The 17681-nt window shown below is 62.4% G+C and overlaps 1 long non-coding RNA gene across 1 annotated transcript; it reads left to right on the forward strand.

Annotated features, from left to right (window-relative positions):
* The first annotated feature begins 5556 nt into the window (after window positions 1–5556).
* Window positions 5557–16532, forward strand: LOC116538899. Its single transcript, XR_004263830.1, has 2 exons — window positions 5557–13337; window positions 14753–16532. It is a non-coding gene; the product is annotated as an uncharacterized LOC116538899 (long non-coding RNA).
* Window positions 16533–17681: the final 1149 nt, after the last annotated feature.

Consider the following 17681-nt stretch of genomic DNA (forward strand, 5'->3'; position numbering starts at 1 on the left):
AGCCCGAGGAAGCAGTGCATTTTCCGGAGATTTTAAAAGGCTCCGTAGGCAGGTAATGAAGCCTTTGCTCATCTCAAGATCCCAGTGACCAAAACCAAGCAGAGAGGAGGGAGGCCGCTGGGTGAGTGGTGGTGGGCAGGCTGGGGTTCGAGCCCTGCCACGGCTGCTTGCTGTCTCTCTCCACTCGCCACTGGGGGAATGGGCTTGTCCTGTCTCCCCTCCCCTTCCCTGGCTCCCGTAACTCGAAGTCTGACTTCTGATGTTAACGTGGGTTTGAGATGCATTAAATTGGGTTAGCTACAAAAGGGGACCTCTGTGGCTGGGCCTGCCTGGGTGGCAGCTCTGTGAACCTGAGCAGGGGCATGTCCTGCCAGGCCTGTGCTGTTTGGGGAGCCCCAGTCTGTGGTACTTTTCCTGGGGGGCCCTACAACTGCTGTCCCATCTGCTCCAGGTCAGAGCACTGGGGTGGTCCCAGCCCAGGGCAGTAGATAAGGGTGGGCACAGGGGATTTCCTAACCAGGCTGCAGGAGGGTGTCTCTGTGGGTGGCAGGCAGGGCGACCCAGGGTTATTAGAATGGATATCACGGCACACTGGGCCTCAGGGTGGGGGCTTTTATTTTGGCCCAGGCTGCTGGTGGGAGAAGTGGAGAGGGAGTCCCAGGCATCCCGGTGATGGGCGCTGTGGCCTCAGGGCACTCTCCTAAGGGTTAGGACAGCATGTGCCACAGCAGGCCCTGCAGGCTGTGTCTGAGAGGCGGGAGCAACTAGGCCTGCGCTGACCTCACCTCGCTGTCTATCACCTATGACTTCTGTGGGACCCCTCCCCGCCCTCCATGGGCGTGGACATTGTCACCGTGGACCACCCACCCGGGGGCATCAGGCTCCTGTTCCCATTTTCAGAGATGGGCTGATTGTGGCACAGCCTCTGTGGGATGGGAAGAGGGTCAGGGTGGGGGGCTGGCTGCAGGCACCCCCCCATGTGGCTGAGCACATCCGTGGGACGGCACCAGCAGGTCCCCCTCCTCGGAGGCCTCATGAAACCAACTCGAGGCCAGCAGTGCTGCTGAGAAGGAGCAGCTCTAGCCAGTCAGCAGTGACCTGGGCGACTCCTGTCCCCACCCTCCTCCCTGAACCAGTGTCAGTCACACTCTCAGCTCTCGAAGAGGAGAGCGGCCCCATCCTAAGGTGACAGGGTTTGGGGATGGTCACACTAAGCCACCCAGCCAGGTGGCTTGCAACGCAGGGTCCACAGGGGCCGGGAAGCCTGGGCCTGGGAGGGTTCCGGGGGCATGAGAGAGAAAGTGGTCTCCGGGGACATCGGTGTCTGAGGTGTGCGGCCGTGCAGGGCTGTGCAGTGCCCTCCTGCTTCAGGACCTGAACTCCTCCTTCCTCCCACCCCCACTCAGGGCTCCGCACCCCACCTGAGTCTGGCCTAAGGCCCTGCAGAACCCCAGCCGTGGCCCCGGTTTGCCCTCAAGTCCTCACCGATAGCGAGCGGTGCCCAGCTGTGGGCCTGAGTAGAGGCAGGGTGGGGAGGGAAGGAGCGGGCCTCAGGGTCACCCCGGGCGAATGCCGGCTCCTGGGCCTTGATGATGTCCCTCAGTCAGTCTTGGGGGGCTCTCCCACTTGAGTCACCTGGGAAAGAACCAAAGTCCCATTTGTACCTTGTAAGTCCCCGATGTTGGGTGTCATTCCAGAAGTGAGGGGGATGAGTGGGGCACTTCCCGACATCCTGGTGCCAGGCCCAGGGACAAAGACACGTAAAACATGGTTTCTGCCTTGCATGGGAATTGCAAGTTATCTGGGAACTAATTTCAAGGGACCCCAGTTTAATACTAGAGATGGGGAGATCCCCGATTCAGGAGGGCTCCCTGGACAAGGTGACCTAAAGGATGGGTAGGAGTTGGGCCTGTGATGGTGGGAGAACACACAGGCGCCAAGGCAGGAATGAGTTGGGGGGCTTCCTTGAGCACTGAGATGGAGAAACCGCACTCTGCTGGGACCCGGCACCCCGAGCCCCACTAGCCCTTCCTCTGTGGACACAAGGACATCCAGGTCCACGGTGGGGTGTGCAGGAGCCAGCAGGTGGGGTTTGCTTTTGGGCGTGTGCATCAGGCAGGAGCGGAGGCAGAGCCAGAGGCCCTCCTCACGGCCCTTAGCCTCCCAGGAAAGTTCTTAACCTCAGGGCTCGCTGGGTCAGGCCCACCTGCAGGAGCTTGCAAGGGGTCCCGGAGGGTGGAGGGAGGGGCCACCCTGACTCCCTCCCAGTCTTCAGCCACCAGACCTCCTGAGCTGACTTCCTGGTCTCCTTGTGTCTTACAGAACGTGGCCCCACCCCAGAGTACCACCCGAGACATCAGGAGCCCATTGTGGGCGTGGGAAGACCCTCTGGGACCTCACGGCCCAGGTAGCTGCATCTTTACCCTCCCCCTGGGCAGGAAAGGGCTCACTCCAGTCAGAAGCAGCCTGGAGATGGGTGGTCTGGCAGAGAGGGTGAAACCCCAGCACCAGCCAAGTCCCCAGGCCCCACCTTGCAGCCGGGTCTGCCCTGCCCAGAGTACCCGAGGGATTCAGCCTGACCCTGCTGGGTGGAAGAGACCCCACTCCAGGCCCAGGAGTGAGGGAGTGGAACAAAGCGTCCCTGGCCTGCTGTCCACAGCCCTGCCTGGCAACGGGGACCCCCCCACCTACCTCCTCGCCGTCCAGGTGGTCTGTGGGCACCCAGGGCTTTAGGCAGCCCCTGAGCTGGGCCCAGGCCTCACGGCAGCCTCAGGGCAGTGGGGGCCGGAGCCGACAGGGAACAGATGCGGGAAGAGCGCCCCACATTCCGGGGGGCTCCACCGTAAAAACTCCATCAGCGTTTCCCTTTCCTTCCAGGTCTTCTGCTCTTAGCCACCGCCCCGGGCGACACCTGAAGCTCAAGGGACTCTGTCCACCCTCAGGTCAGTACAGCTTCTGAGTGTTGATGAAAACTGGGGATCCCCAGTCCCCTCCCTCCTGACTCCACCCTCCGCTGGGCCTGTCTGACACTGACACACACCACGTCCTTGTGCGTGCACCAGCCGCAGACCTCTGGGGGCCGAGGACCCAGGCAGATGCTCCTGCTCATTCGCACGGGCTCTGCTGGGTCTGGCCCAGCCTCATCCTTCCTCGCCTCTACCATCCTTTCTCTGCAGCTGAGGGACCAGGGCTCCAAGAACTCGGCTTTGGTCCAGGTCTGGCCCCGTCTTTTGGGCTCCCTCCTGCCTGAGTTGGGTGAAGCTCCTGTTTGCAAGGATCCAGCTGTGTCAAGGGCCCTGGGAGGGGAGGCCGAGGGCAGCCTGAGGGACCAGAGACTAGGGGGCAATTTACAGTGTCTGCTGAGGGCTCAGCAGGTAAGGCGTCCCCTGCCTGCTGCTGTCTGTCATGGCTGTCTTGTGGCCATGGCCGGGGGCAGGCCTGTCATACTGGGAAGTGCTCAGAGGCTGTGGCCAGCCTGAGGCCCCTCCCCTGGCCAGCCTGCCCCCGAGTGCAGACTGTCGCAGATGACTCTCGCCTCCCGGGGCATCCATGCGGCCATGTGGGTTGGGCAGGACTGGCATCCTCCCCCCTCCCCCGTTGCCATGGCCGGGGCAGGCCCACCTCCCGAGGCTATGTAGAGGACCCCAGGCTGCTGTGTGCGAGCCGAGCAGCCGGTGTCTGGCCCGGACCCCTCTGCCATCTGGGTCCCAGCGTGTTTACAGGTCGGCTTTGCCCACCAGACTCTGCAGACGCTGCCCCGGGGCCTTTGTGTCTGCACGCAGGGCCAGGCCACCAGCCGAGCAGAGAGTGGAGCAGGACACAGGTGGGGAGTTGGGGGAGGCTCCTGGGGACTCAGGGAGGAGGGGCGGGACAGAGGAGAGAGGGCAGGAGGAATAACAGAGGAAAGAGAACAGCATAGGAGACAGGAGAGGGGCTGGGCCTGGGTAAGAGGAGACACAGGTCAGGGTAGCCCTTGGAACTGTGGGGCTGTCATGGGGACACCAGCCTGGGGGAGCAGCTGACCCCAGGCATGTGACAGGGACCTAGTGGGTCTTGGCCAAGGAGATCTGGTCCACGGAGCCAGGGTTTTCCTGGCACCCATCATAAGCCAGGCCTGCTCCTGGGACCCCATCCCACCTGTACCCAGCCTTCCCCATGTACACAACTGGCCACCATCCAAAGTAATCCCCCCAACACCCCACAGCGGCAGTGGTGGCCTCCAGGGTCCAGACGAAATGGACACCACAGGCATGTCCCTCACCCAGGCTTGGGCATGGAATGTGCCCCTCTGGGTCTCTGACTCCCAAGCTCAGATAGACATGTCCAGGAGGTTGTGAGGGTGTGTCCCCAGGATCATGGGCAGGGGCCACCGTGTGCAGCAGCTGAGGCTCAGGATATGTAGGAAAGGGCCTGGAGTGGAGGAGGAGAGGCCTGCAGGGGAGAGTGGACAGTCCAGGGCTGGAACCAGCACCCCAGTACGCATGGCCAGTGGAAGATGAGGCCGGGCACATGGTAACTGCTTAGTGTTCATTAGATGCTGGGTGCCGGAGTCATCACCACAGGGTCACACACCCTCCGTCAGGACCATGGGCAAGGCAAGGCTACCACCCCACACCGTTCTTGCAGAGCCAGAGTCTGGGGGCTGCTGGGGCTGTGGAGGGCCTCTGGGGTGCTGGCTTGGACTAGGGGAGCCGTTGAAGGTCTGTGGGGACAGGGACTCGCTCAGCAGCATTTGTTTTATAGCTGTCCCAAACTGCTCCCCTTGGAGACCTCGGCCCAGGACAGGGAAGCCTCAGCCCTGTGGGTCCCTTGGCCTTGCCTGCCTCTCATGGGCTGTTCAGGCCTCACACTCAGGAGGTGGCATCTTGCTGGCCACACCGTGCCATTAGCCCAGTGCCTCACCCACACTCGGTGGCAGACAACAGGAGCCACAGCCCCAACCAGAGCTGGCGGCCACGCGGCCCCTTTGATAGTCCGCGTTGGCTGGTTTTCTGAAGGGACTTGTTCCTGTCCTGGGTACCCTAGGTACTGATGGAGAGGCCACCCTGTCCTTTGGGAGTGGGTGCAGATGTGTGTGCCTGGGAAACCCAGGCGTGGGACAGGGCGATGGCCTGGCACCCCATGGCAGAGCCACGCTGAGAAGCCACATCGGCCAGCTCCAAGACTGCCTAGTGGACCCGGCCTCCACAGCCTGAGTAGGGACTGTGGGGCCCGTGGTGTGACCTCAGCAGCCTCTGCAGACAGTGGAGTGGCACTTTCTCCTCAGAGGTTGAAGGGCATGAGCAGTGGCCCAGGTGGCCTCCAGGTACAGGTCCAGGGAACAGAGGTTTGCTCTCATGTCAAATACCCAGATGCCTTTTCTAATTTTTTAAATTATTTTTTATTTTATTTTTTTTGGAGACAGAGTCTTGCTCTGTAGCCCAGGCTGGAGTGCAGTGGTGCAATCTCAGCTCACTGCAACTTCCGCCTCCCGGGTTCAGGTGATTCTCCTGCCTCAGCCTCCAAAGTAGCTGGAATTACAGGTACCTGCCACCACGCCTGGCTAACTTTTGTATTTCTAGTGGAGATGGGGTTTCTCCATGTTAGCCAGGCTGGTCTTGAGCTCCTGACCTCAGCTGTTATGCCCGCCTTGGCCTCCCAAAGTGCTGGGATTACAGGCGTGAGCCACCGCGCCCGGCCCCGGATGCCTGTTTTTACCCAGACAAGCAAGCAGGCAAGGCCTTTACGATCGCCCTGCATGTGATCTTTTAGTCCCTCGAAAAATACAGGCAGTCCCTGACTTGTGATGGAGTTTGTCCTGAGAAACCCATTGTAAATTAAAAATATCGTAAGTCAAAAAAGCATTTATTACACCTAACTGCCAGACATCGTGGCCTATCCCAGGCCCCCGAAACGTGCTCAGAACACTTACGTTAGCCTCCGGTAGGGCAAAATCATCTAACACAAAGCCTAGTTACACAAGGTGTTGCGGATCTCCTGTTACTTATTTAACACTGTACTGAAGTGTGGTTGGTTTCTACTGAATTCACATCCTTTTGGGTCGAGAAATCTTAAGTTGAATCCTGGTAAGTCAGGGCTGTCCTTATGGACAAAATGCAGAGTGGTGGCCCTCGCGTGGCACCTCCCTGTTGGTTCTGAGCAGCGCTCTTTGGCTGTGAGAAACTTTAGTGAGCATGAAGTTGAGCCCTCACTGTGACGAGGGATGGGACAGGGTGCAAGGACAGCCACCTGCAACAGTACCTGGATGAAACACCTTCTGGATTCGAGGAGTTCCCGTGGGCCAAGCCCTGAGCCAGACGTGTGGAGTCGTCCTTCTTCCTGACGGCCCTGCATAATGCCCCTCACCTGAGGCTCCAAGAGCCATTGGGGCTTGCCCTGGCTGCCAGGCTGGCATACAGCAGAGCAGGGCCCCAGCCCCAGCCTGCACTGCAGTAGAAACACCTCTGTGTTCTATGAACGTGGTCTCACCAAGGCGTGGGGCTGCCAGATCTCTAGGGAGTGGGGAGGGACTGAGGTCTGGGGTCTGGGGTCTGCGCCAAGCCTTCCGAAGCCTGGCTGTACAGTGGGGACAGGCCCTGCCACTCAGGCCCTTGCCAGGATGGTGCCAGGGCGGGCCAGGCCCCCAGCCCCAGTGCTCCTGGCAGTGCCCAAGGCTGCCGCCTCCACAGTTCTGGCTTCCCTCCCTGGCCTGGTTGGTTGAGCACCTGGCCTCAGGCATGGCCCAGGCTAGGGGCCTTGTTCCCCACACAGTTCTGAGCTGAAAGCACGCCGTGTCCAGCTCTGCGCAGGGAAGGGGCAGGCTCTCAGCTCATCCTGCAGCTGTGTCTCACTGCGCCGGCAGTCCAGGGTACGACATGCCCTTCTCCACCCAGCCAGAGGTGGGTGGCCTTGAGAACTGGAGAGCCAGAGGCTCCTGGCTGTCCCTGAAAAAGGAAATTGGGCCTCCTGAATTGGGGGCTCCCTGAGCTCGCCTAACACAGAAGGACCTCCTAGTGCCTGTGAACAGGCAGGTAAACGTCTTTGAGTCCCCACTCCCTCGTCCCTGACACACGGGGAGCAGGGTCGCTCCTGCGCTGGCTGTGGCTGTGGGGAAGGAACAGCTGCCGCATTCCTGCATCTGAAGATCAGGTTGTCACGAGGACTGACTGAGTCACCAGGTGTGAGGGGCTTTGGTGGGTGCCTGGCGTGTCACAGTGGCAAGGCTTTCACACTGGCCAGGTCCCCAGCCGGGAGCATTTGCCCAGGAGCCTGCGTCGTACAGCTGGTCTGGTCCCACCGAGGAATAACCACATGTGGGAGAGGCCCCGGGAGTAGGCGAGGTGGTTGCCTGTTCACGCCCAGAGAGTCGTCAGGGCAATGGGTGACACAGTGATGGGGACGGTGGCACCTGCCCTCAGTGCTGCACTGTGTCACTCAGGCAGCCCCCCCCACTCCCCGTGAGCACCGTGCCGGCTTCCCTAATTTCATCCTTGTTTTTTGATGCAGGCGCTGCCCATGGCTCCGGAGCAGCGGTCCCCGTCGGAGGCTTGGGCTGAGTAATCAGGTGTGTGAGTAGTATCCTCCCCCTGGCCCGGTGGCCCCTCGAACACCCTGCTGCCAGCCACAGCTCAGCCACTCTAGGCCTTGGCTTCCCTGTCTGTGCAGTAGGGTTGGTGGCGATCACAGGCTTCTGCTCTGCACAGGCTGGGAGGGACTGCCACGTGGCTGCACCCCCAGCCCAGGAGCTCAGGAGCAGCCTCGCTGTGTCTGCCGGACCTTTGGGTTCTGAATAAGATCTGGTGAAGAGACATGGAGACCAGTGCTGGGCAGGGGCAGGAAGGCACCCCTGTGGCACCCTGGGGATCTGTTGGATCTGGGGGTGCTGCCTGCCAGGCTCTGCTCTGCCCTGTGAGTGTTTGTTAGGGGCAGTGGGGTTCGTGCCCTTGTCCAGAGGAGGCTGGAGAAGGGGACACAAGTGGGGAGTAGACAGAGGGTCACCAGACAGATGAGAGGGATGGAACTCGGGGCTCGTTTGGGAAGTGGCTGGTGCTGAGCGTGGCTGGGGCAGGGCTCCAGGAGGGGCCAGGTGGGCCCGACCCCCCTTGTTTCCTGGCACAGCAGTCCCTGGAGTTCAGGCCAGGCCCTCATGCCACCTGTCTGTGGACCGCTCCAACCTCGGGCACATGAGGAGCCGCCCTCCACAGGTCTGGGGGCAAAGGAAGGTTTTGAATTGGGAGCCCAGGCTCAGTAGGCCCCTGCCGTCTCCCCCAGAGGTTGTGCCTCAGGCTAGGCCGGCTGGGCTGCAAGGTGGGAGGGCATCAGTGCCCCGGGAAGGCCCCAGTCCCCCAGGGCCACCTCCAGAGCCTTAGACGGGACAAGGCCTCTGGATGCCCCTGCTGCTGGGAGCCTGGGCGGAAGAAGGTTCCAGAAAGGGACCACCTGCCTGTCTCTGGCCCATGCGCAGGGCAGGCGCTGTGCTTCTCTCCCAGTGGCTGTGCCTCCTCCTCCTCCCAGCCCCACCCCCTCTCCCGCCCGTGGCCTGGCGGTCTTTGTCTTCCAAGCGCTCTGCAAAATGGCCGCCTGACCCGCCGCCATTTTGTAGCTGAGGTGGCAGCGGCCTTGGCGAGGCCTGTGAGGGAGGACGGCCATGGCCCGCCTGCCTGCCCTGAGCAGCCTGGACAGAGCCCAGCACCGGCCCCCGCCCGGCCTGGCCTTGGCCGTGGCCGCCCCGGGCTTGGCACCAGCCAGCCCTTGGCAAGGCGGCCCGAGAGTCCTGGTCCCTCACCCAGCCCTGCCGACCCTGAGGCGGCCTTGCTGAGCAGACGGAGAGGCCTTGAGCCAGGGCCAGGCGGGTGCAGCCTCGCGGGTGGGGGAGTCTGGGGACTCCCTGCACCTCTGCAGGGTGACACCTTCAGGCCTTGACCACTTTGCCTGGGCACTCCTGGCCTGGTCTGGCCCGGCCGGGGGTGGGTCTCTGAGTGGCCAGCCTGGCTTCTGGCCTAGAGATGGGCACCACTATCCTCAGGAAGCGGGCAGGGCCCCACTCTAGCCAGGATTCCCCTGTGGTGGTGTCAGCCAAGGTCCGTGACACACGGAAGTGGAGGACCTGCCCCCCCCCCCCCGGGAAGTGGCATATTCCCCAAGGGACAGGCAGCCCTGGATGGTGTCCAGGAAAATCCTGGGGGTCAGAGGCTGCAGAGCAGCATCAGGGAGACGCTGGGTGTCGGCCGTGGGGGACATCGTGCCCTTGGCCTGGGCAGGTGGACCTGGGGGAGCCCTGTGGGGTTGGCCACACGTCGGTGCCTGCGATCCCTGCAATAGCGTCCCCTGGAGGGCTGTGCGCCTCCTGGAAGAAGTTGGGAGAAATCTCTGCGTGAAGCAGGGAATAGCATTTGATAAAAGTGTGTGTGTTTTCTAGGGGTCAGTGCGGGTCCTCTGGGCGTCATGGGGGGGTTGCCGGGTAGGCCCCACAGTGGCCTGTGTTCTCCACGTGGCGTGGGTCAGTTCTGCACTGGAGGAGACCCTTCCCCAGACACCTGCTGGACACCCAGCCAAGCCCTTGAGGCCTGGGAATGTCTCTGGATGCCACCCCACACCCCTACCAGACTCCTCTCCCTGCGGCTCCTGGACAGAAGGAACATTCCGTCACCATGAAGCCAAGTTTGCCCAGGCCCTGCCCTTGCCCTGGGGAAACCCAGCTGGGGATGGGAAGGAGGAATGCTGCCCGCCTGCCTGCCTAGACCAGAGTGGCCCCACATGCCAGGCTAGGCCCGCAGCCTCCCAGGGCACATGGGAGCTCCAGGCTTCCCGGCAGGAAAAGCCCCCCCAACCCGCAGAAGGGCCGGTCCCGGGGCGGGGGCGAGGAGGGAAGTTGCTGCTGGGTGGGTGACCTCGGGGTGGGGTTCAGGCTGGGGTATTTTTAATGATGTGGCTGCATCTGGTCACCGCCCCCCCCACCACCCCCCATTCTTTCCTGTCCTCCCCACCTTGTGACCCAGACTGTGGCTTGAATTAAGAATGTTTTCAGATAAGTACACGCCTTTGAGGTTAAAACTATGCCTAATGATTAAACACCAGACGGAGATCGCCACGGGAGAAGGGCAGGCTCTGCATTCCTGCTTTTCCCCTTTGGACTCCAAGCGAACCTGTTTGTGTGATCTGGAGCACAACAGCCCTGGGGGCCGACGTCCTGACCCATCCTACGGAGGAGGCAGCTGAGGCCCAGAGGAGTTCACCTGCCCCATCTCAGACCCGTCACTGAGGGAGACAGAGGCAGGTCAGAATGAGGCCTGGAGGCCCCCAGGCCTGTGCCTCGTGAATGCCAGCACATCTGCAGGGCAGGGTCCTCCCCCGCCAGCACCAGCTCTCGTTATCTTGGGTGCTGGTTAACTCTCATGGGCTGCCACACTCACACCTGTGGCCACAAGGATGGCACCTGCTGGGCCTCTGGCCATGTTCTAGGTGCAGGACATGTGGCCACAGTGGGCCTGGCCCCAGCCGTGAGGAGTGGGCATTCCCCGAGCCTGTCCACCACTGAGAACTTAGTGGCTGGGAGAGAACAGGAAAGCAGGAAGCTCTACAGGGCACAGACTCTTAACAGTGGAGACCCGAACCCGGAGCACGCGGGTGTCAGTTTTGGGGAAGAGACAGGGAGGGTGCTGACAAGGGGCCAGTGAGGGGACCTTGGGACCCTGGCCAGCCCTGAAAGGAAGGCAGGTTGGGTGCATGCCCCACCGTGGGGCACCCCTTTCCCACCTGCGTGAGGTGTGCAGGGCCGGGAGGGCGGGGCTGAGGAGCACAGTTCCAGCTCTGGCTTTGCCTTGGCGTCCCCGTAGCGTGCTGTTGGGGACCGTGAGGCAGCTGGGTGGCCCAGCTGTATTGCAGCCTGGGGCTAGAGGAGAGATCAATAACCCTTACCCGTGCCATCTTGATTTAAGTTTGATGTTTCTAGATCATGGGCCTTTCTGCATTAGTTTTTGTTTTTTTAATTTAATTTCGCAGTCAGACATTTCTGCTGATGGCTGGGTTTTTGGTCCCTGTAACATGCCTCCCAAGCCTTGCCCTGGTCCCCGCCCTGCTCAGCTGAGCCAGAGCCGCAGGCTGCCCGAGTCTCGTTAGCTTTCTTGGCCGTGTTTGTGGGAGGCCCGCCTCCCGCCCCAGCCCCCGCACAGCACCCCTCCCGGTCTTTTCCCAGACCCCATTGTTGGCACGGCTTGCTGAGCAGAGACACTGGCCGCTTTATGGGGAGAAACCCAATCAGGGTGCTGGGGGGCTCTTTCGGGGGGGGTCCAGCTCCCAGTGGCCCCGAGCCAAGCCCGAGGTGACTTCGGGGTGACACCGTCTGTCTGCCTCACTTGCTCCAGACATCCGCCTACCCTGAAATGGCCACCTGCCCACTGAGGCCTCCGCACACCTGTCCCGGCCGGCCTGGCCCCTCCCCCGCCCATGGGCAGACACCGTGGGGCCAGGGCAGCGCCCCAGAGGTGGCAGCTGGCAGATGGCAGAGCGCCTGCTGACTGCTCACTCCCCGTCAGCTCTGCTCCAGGAGCGCCATTCACACTGCGTGGCCCGCTCAGCCCTCCCCCAGGCTGGCTGGGAAGGGTCTCTCTGGTCTGAAGCCTCCCGAGCAAGGGGAGATTCCTGCCGCCTCCCCAGGCCCGAGGCCTGCGCTCACCCCCAGGGCTGCCGGGAGACCATCTCTGTGCACACCCCACAACATGCACCTGGGGCCTTCTCCCCACCAGCTCAGAAATGACTCTGTGAGGGGGTCACCAGTAGAAACATCAATCTTTCCCCACCCGGCACCCAAAACAACCCTGGTTGTCGGCTGGAGTCCTATTCCGGGCTAGTCCTCTTGCGGTGGGGGTGGAGCCCGTGAGGTCCTGGTCCTGCGGAGCACAGCAGGGTTGGGTGTGCAGGAAATGTGCCAGACACCCTCCTCGGAGTCCCTGGGAGTGGGCAGTGCCACACTCAGGCTCCCTGACCACTGCAGGCTGGGGTGGGCCAGATGTGAGTCCCAGAGCCTGCGGGGCAGAGCCGAGACTCGTCAGGGAGCTCAGAGCCCTCTGGGGAAAGGAGCAGGAGAGCAGGGTGGTTGTGCCTGGCAGAGGGATGGGCCAGGGCAATGCTGGGAGCAGAGACCTGCCCGGGGCAGTTGCTGCTCTGGGAGGGAGCCAGGGCTGCGGGCACGCAGGGGAGGGGCAGAGACGGTAGAAAGGGTGGCAGCAGTGGTAGACGGACTGGCTGGCTGGGAGCTCAGGCAGGGCTGGTGCTCAGGGAGGAAGAGGGAAGGGCACCTCCCACCCAGTGTCCCCACAGGCCCCCCAATAGCCTGGTGGGTAAATTTCCTGATCCCCAGCAGGGCTGCCCTTCCTCAAGGTCACACCGTACAGGGCTGCGGGGAACCAGGGTCTGTCTGCTCCCTTCCAGCTCTTGGGCTCAGCCCTATGGACCCCCATTCCCTTCCTGCCTGGATGTGCCTCTCTGGCCTTCGCACCCTGTGCCCGTCCTGCAAGGGCACTCTGGCCAGAATGGGCCAGAGTGAGGTAAAATTGTGATTCACTGAACAAGCCCTTGAGGGGTCCCTGCAGCCCCAGGCTGGATCCTGTGAGCCCTTCCCGGGGGGTTCTGCTCGTGAGGAGACCCCAAGCCTTCCTCTTCCTGGGTCCCAGGAGAAGCCACAGCCCCCGGGAGCCTCAATGTCCTACTCAGTGCAGTGGGGATTTAACCCCTCCCTCCAGGGTCCAGCCACCTGCTGACAGGCCACGCGCACAGGAAAGCAGCACCAGGCTGTCCCTCCACGCATCCTTCCACCCTCCCCTGGGGCCTGGAGCATCCAGGTACCAGCCTGGCAGGGTACGGGCTACCCAGCGGGGGAACCTGGCCACTGACCACACAAGGATAGGCCTGGGTCTCGGTCATCAGTGACCTGGCATTGTCCAACCGACACAGGGCCGGCCACGGAGGCCATTCCATCCAGGGCCATTGGGATGTCTGGGCAAGGCCCAAGGTCACAACGGGGTTCAGGGCTGGGCGAGGCCACATCTCTTCCAGAGCTGACACTTGTCACTTTTGTTTTTAAAACCAAACAGGTCAAGAAGTGGTGCTGACCTGGGAGCCCCTGCCTGCGGCCAGCCTTCCTCGCAGTGAGCTGGGCCTCCTGCCATCCTGGCTCTGGAGGTAGGAGCCATCGTGAGAGCCAGGACACTGCCGGTCCTCTCCGGGCCCCGCCCTCAGGCACAGAGGTCCTTAGATGGGGACCTTCGCCCAGGCTGTGCCCTCCCCTGAAGCTATGTCTTTTCTTGTCTTCCCATCACTCTCCCTGCACTCCCCCAGGTGGCTCACCTCATCTGCCCACTGTGCACTTGGGACATGGTGGCCTTTGCCCGTAGTGGTGTGCCCCTCAGGCTGGGCAGGGCCTGAAGCCACTGTGGTTGGTGGCGGGGTGTCTGAGTGGAAGAGGCGCACAGCCTCACCTCCACACCTGAGGACTCTCTGGCCCTGGGCTCTCTCGTGTGTACTGCCTGTCTGCAGAACCCGGCCTGCCTCGAGGGCTCCCTGGGGACAGAAGACCCTGCACTAGCCCTCACTGTCACCCAGCCATCGGTCATCCTGGAGTGCAGCCCTCATGCCCTGAGGCTACCTGCCATCGCCCAGGATGACTCAAGATGCCACCTGGGTAAGTCTAGCCCAGAACAAGAAAGTCCAAATGAGGGACACTGAGTCACATCTGCTTCTCCAAGGTGGGGCTGGGGACCCAGAGCACTTTTGGTGACGGCCAGGGTGGACTAGGGGTCTGTCTCCCATTCTCTCCCTGTGTCACCTCGTAGACCCCGACCTGTGGGCTGGAGGTTCCCATGGTGGGCATTTTAGGCTCTAGGGGGCTGAAGTCCTGGCCTGGGGTACCAGTGGGGGCCAGGCTGGGGCCAGTGGAATCTGTGGTGGTCCCCACCTGCACTCCAGCTCCAACGGCTGATGATGGGGGCCCTGGCAGCTGATCCCGTTCCTCAGTGGGGAGACCATGGCTCCCGAGGGCGTGAGACCTGCCCAGAGCATAGCCCGGAGGCCAGTATGGATTCCCACAGCTCTACCCACTGGGCCATCCTGCCCACCCCACTCTTAACCTGCTGGGACCAGGGATGAGAACCTAGTAGGTGAGGGGACCCAGTCAGCCCAGATGGCCAGTGCAGCCCGATGGGGTGGGGGTCTCAGAAACTAAGTCAGCAGCCCAGAGCTCGTGCTGAGCGCGCCGTGGCCCACAGCCTTCCCCAAGGCACTTCCCAGGGGCGCAGATGGGGGTAGACGCAGGGACACTCAGGATGGAGTGCCTGAGTGGGAGCTGGTGACGAGGTGAGGGCAGCCTGAGTCACCCCACAGGATAGCCTTGATTTCCCCACCTCGGCCACTCACCACTGCTGGGAGGGTACAAAGACACCCTCAGCCACTGTGCCTTCGGCCCCCATCCTAGCCTGGCTGGCTCTGCCTGGACCACCCTTAGGGACATCTTGGTCCTGCCCACCCACCAGGGGATCCAGAATTGGGACAGGGAATAGGACCCCCAGACCCTCTCAAGCAGCTTTTGTTCCGAGCCCTTGAGGGAACAGGGGATGTCTGTGACCCAAGGCCAGACAGTGCCGGGATGGAGGGGAGCTGGGCTGCATTGAGGTCCTCCTGGTCCGCATCCCGGGTGAGTCAGCAAATTCATCTCCAGTTCTGGGTGGGCAATGCCGGGCGTGAGCCTCAGTGGTCTCCTTGCTGGCTGAGGAGCTCGGAGTTGCTCCAGTGGCCCTCGGGAGGGAGTAGGTGGCAATCCCCGGAGAGCAAGCAGACCCCTCCCCCACCAGCTTCTGAGAGCAAAGACAGAGATACAGCCCAGAGACACAGCAGCGCTGAGCCTCAGTTTCCCCACTATGACGTGGGATCCATGATCTCAGCCTCACCAGGGCTGTGAGGATTACATGGTCCAGCCCAGCCTAGTGCCTGCCTGGAATAGGCAGCCTGCTCAGGACAGGCTGTGGCAGGAGGGCTGGGGTTGACCCTCCAAGTCCACTCTGGCGCAGGGGAGCTGAGAGCAGCACGGGGTTTAACTTGGCAGGAAGCAGAATGTTCGGACGTCACTCTGCTTCCCCCCGGCTGTGTGACCTTGAGAAGTTCATCTTGCTTCTCTGGGCCTCGGTCTCTTCACCTGTTAGAGGGATTGACAGGCGTGCCTGCCTCTTCAGCTCTTCCCCGGGCTCCCCCAGGAAGGTGGTGGCCACAGCGAACGTTTGTTGAGGCTGAGCCTGCGCCAGGCCCGGGATAGGTGGGGCTCAGAGAGGCCCGTCTCTTGCCACGTTTCCCTGCTACGGGGGCCCTAAGGCCCTCTCAGCGCCCCTCAGCCCTCTTTCCTCCCCTACTCCAGGAGGTGCCTCCGGAAGCCATGGAGTCCCACCTCAGCACCGAGACCGACTGCCCTTTGGGGTGAGGTAGTAGGTTGTATAGTTTGGGGCTCTGCCCTCCTATGGGGTAACTATACAATCTACTGTCTTTCCTGAAGTGGCTGTAATATCTGCGGTGGACACAGCGTCTGGGGCCTTGGCTGGGGAGGGGCAGGGGTGGGCTTGGGGGCAGGCTTGGCAGCAGTCAGCGGTAGGAGCTGCCTACACGAAGTCTGACAGGCCCAGGCTGCACTTGCTGTGTGACCTGAGACAGGCCCCTGATCTCTCTGGGCCTCAGTTTCCTCCTCTGTAAAGCGGAAGCAAATGAGGATGGAAGGAGACGCAGTGTGGAGCGTCCAGGGCAAAGGACAGCTGAGCCGACCCCACCCTCTGCTGCAGCCACACTGAGGGTGGCGACCCACGTGGCTGTTTGTCCGACCTCTGTCCCCCAACCACCCCCCACATCAGTTCAGGCTCATGGGTGGCCCTGAGCCGGAGACTGGGCGGTATTCTCCGCTAAGCACCAGGAGAAGGCCGTGAGTGTGGGCCTTGCCCACCAGCCCAGGCACCCAGCACATGCCCCAGCCTGGCCAGCTCAGTGGCAGGGCCTCTGCCTGTGGAGGAAGGCTCAGGCCCCTTTCCCGAGCAGGAATTGAGAGCGACGGCTCTGCACACTCCCTGGGCCCCACATGGGCACAGCCTGAAGGCAGATGGTGGCTCCTCTATACCTGGGGAAACTGAGGCCCAGATAGCCAGGTCTCAGGTCCTGAGACCAGCCAGCAGCAGCTGCCCCTTCCAGGGGTGCCCTCTCCACTGTCCCTCCTGCCCTGAGCCTGCCCAGCCCCCCTGCTCTGGTGGCTGACGACCACCGGGTGGGGGCGGCGCTGGGCGGGGTTGGTGGGCCCTCCCGCAGGGCAAGGCCGGGCCTGGCGGGGTGAGGTAGTAGGTTGTGTGGTTTCAGGGCAGTGATGTTGCCCCTCAGAAGATAACTATACAACCTACTGCCTTCCCTGAGGAGCCCAGTGACGCGACCCCACGGGAGGGCTGTCCCCAAACTCAGTGACGGGCAGGGGGACCTAAGCCAAAGATGGGCGGGCATCTGGGGCCTGGGTGCAATAAAGCTGCTCTGGCCATGAACTTGGAACTGGCCCCTTTCATTCTGGAAGCCCAGGGACTGGCCTCTGGGGCACATCTGCTGTGGGACATGGGGAGGCCCTGGCCACGAGCTGTTCGAGGTCATCAGGCTCGCCTGTCACTGCTGCTGCTCCCGCCTTCTGGTGCCTCCGGAGTCCTCAGATGGGTCCCACGCTGTACCCTGGGCTCAGGATCCCAGGCTCAGCCCGTTCTCTGCCCTCTCACGCTGCTTTGAGCCAGGCGGGCTGAGCACCAGGAACCAGGCCTAGTGGCAAGGTCCCTGCAGGCAGCCACCGAGGTCCCAGGTCAGCAGCTCAGAGCACTGCCAGGGCCTGGCTCCTGAGGCCACCTCAGTGCCTTGAACACCTTGACTAGAGTCTGAATGCACCTGGCCTTCCATGCTCCCCTAGGACAGTTCCTGGGGCACCTGTAATTCCTCTGTCCATCCCAAATGTGCACCCATTCTCTCGGGAGGCCTCAGGCCTTCGTGCCAGCGGCTGCCATGGGCTGGTCCCAGCGATCCTGGCCTGGGTGTGTGGGCTTGTCTGTGCCTGGCCCAGCCACTGAGCGCACCTGGGGGGAAGTGCGGGCATAGCCAGGCCACACCTCCCCCGGCCAGTCTTGGCCCAGATTTCACCCTGCACCGTCTTGGGTCTGCAGGCAAACCCAGCCCTGCATGGCCATGTCTGGGCAGTCTGGCACCCCGTACCCTGACACCCGTCTGTGCCAGGCCTGCCTACCCTCCCAGAGCCGCTGCCACACTGTGGGCCAAGGGCAGAGGGAGCATGGAGGAGGGGCCCAAGGGCAGGGAGGGATTCCTAAAGCAGGGGCCATCTGAGCTGGGTCTTGACAGCCACATAGGAGTTTGCAGCTGGAAATGAGTGACATGCCCACTGGACCCTTCTCTCTGGTCCCTTCATCCTCTGGGGCCAGAGTGGGTGACACATGGGCACTGACCAACTCCACTTCTTCACCTGGTGATCAGTCAGCAGCCACATCTGGCCACTTCTGTGAACACCGCTTCCATCCCTCCCCACTCCCACCGCCAGGCCTCAGTCTCAGCAGCCCCCTCCGTCCTTCCGGAGCAGACCTGAGTCCCCCGTCTGCGCTGCCTCCCAGCACTCCTCCCTCAGGCCTGCACTCACCTCCACC

The sequence above is a fragment of the Sapajus apella genome, unplaced genomic scaffold, assembly GCF_009761245.1.
Source record: "Sapajus apella isolate SASKATOON/1434 unplaced genomic scaffold, GSC_monkey_1.0 scaffold123, whole genome shotgun sequence".
NCBI lineage: Eukaryota > Metazoa > Chordata > Mammalia > Primates > Cebidae > Sapajus > Sapajus apella.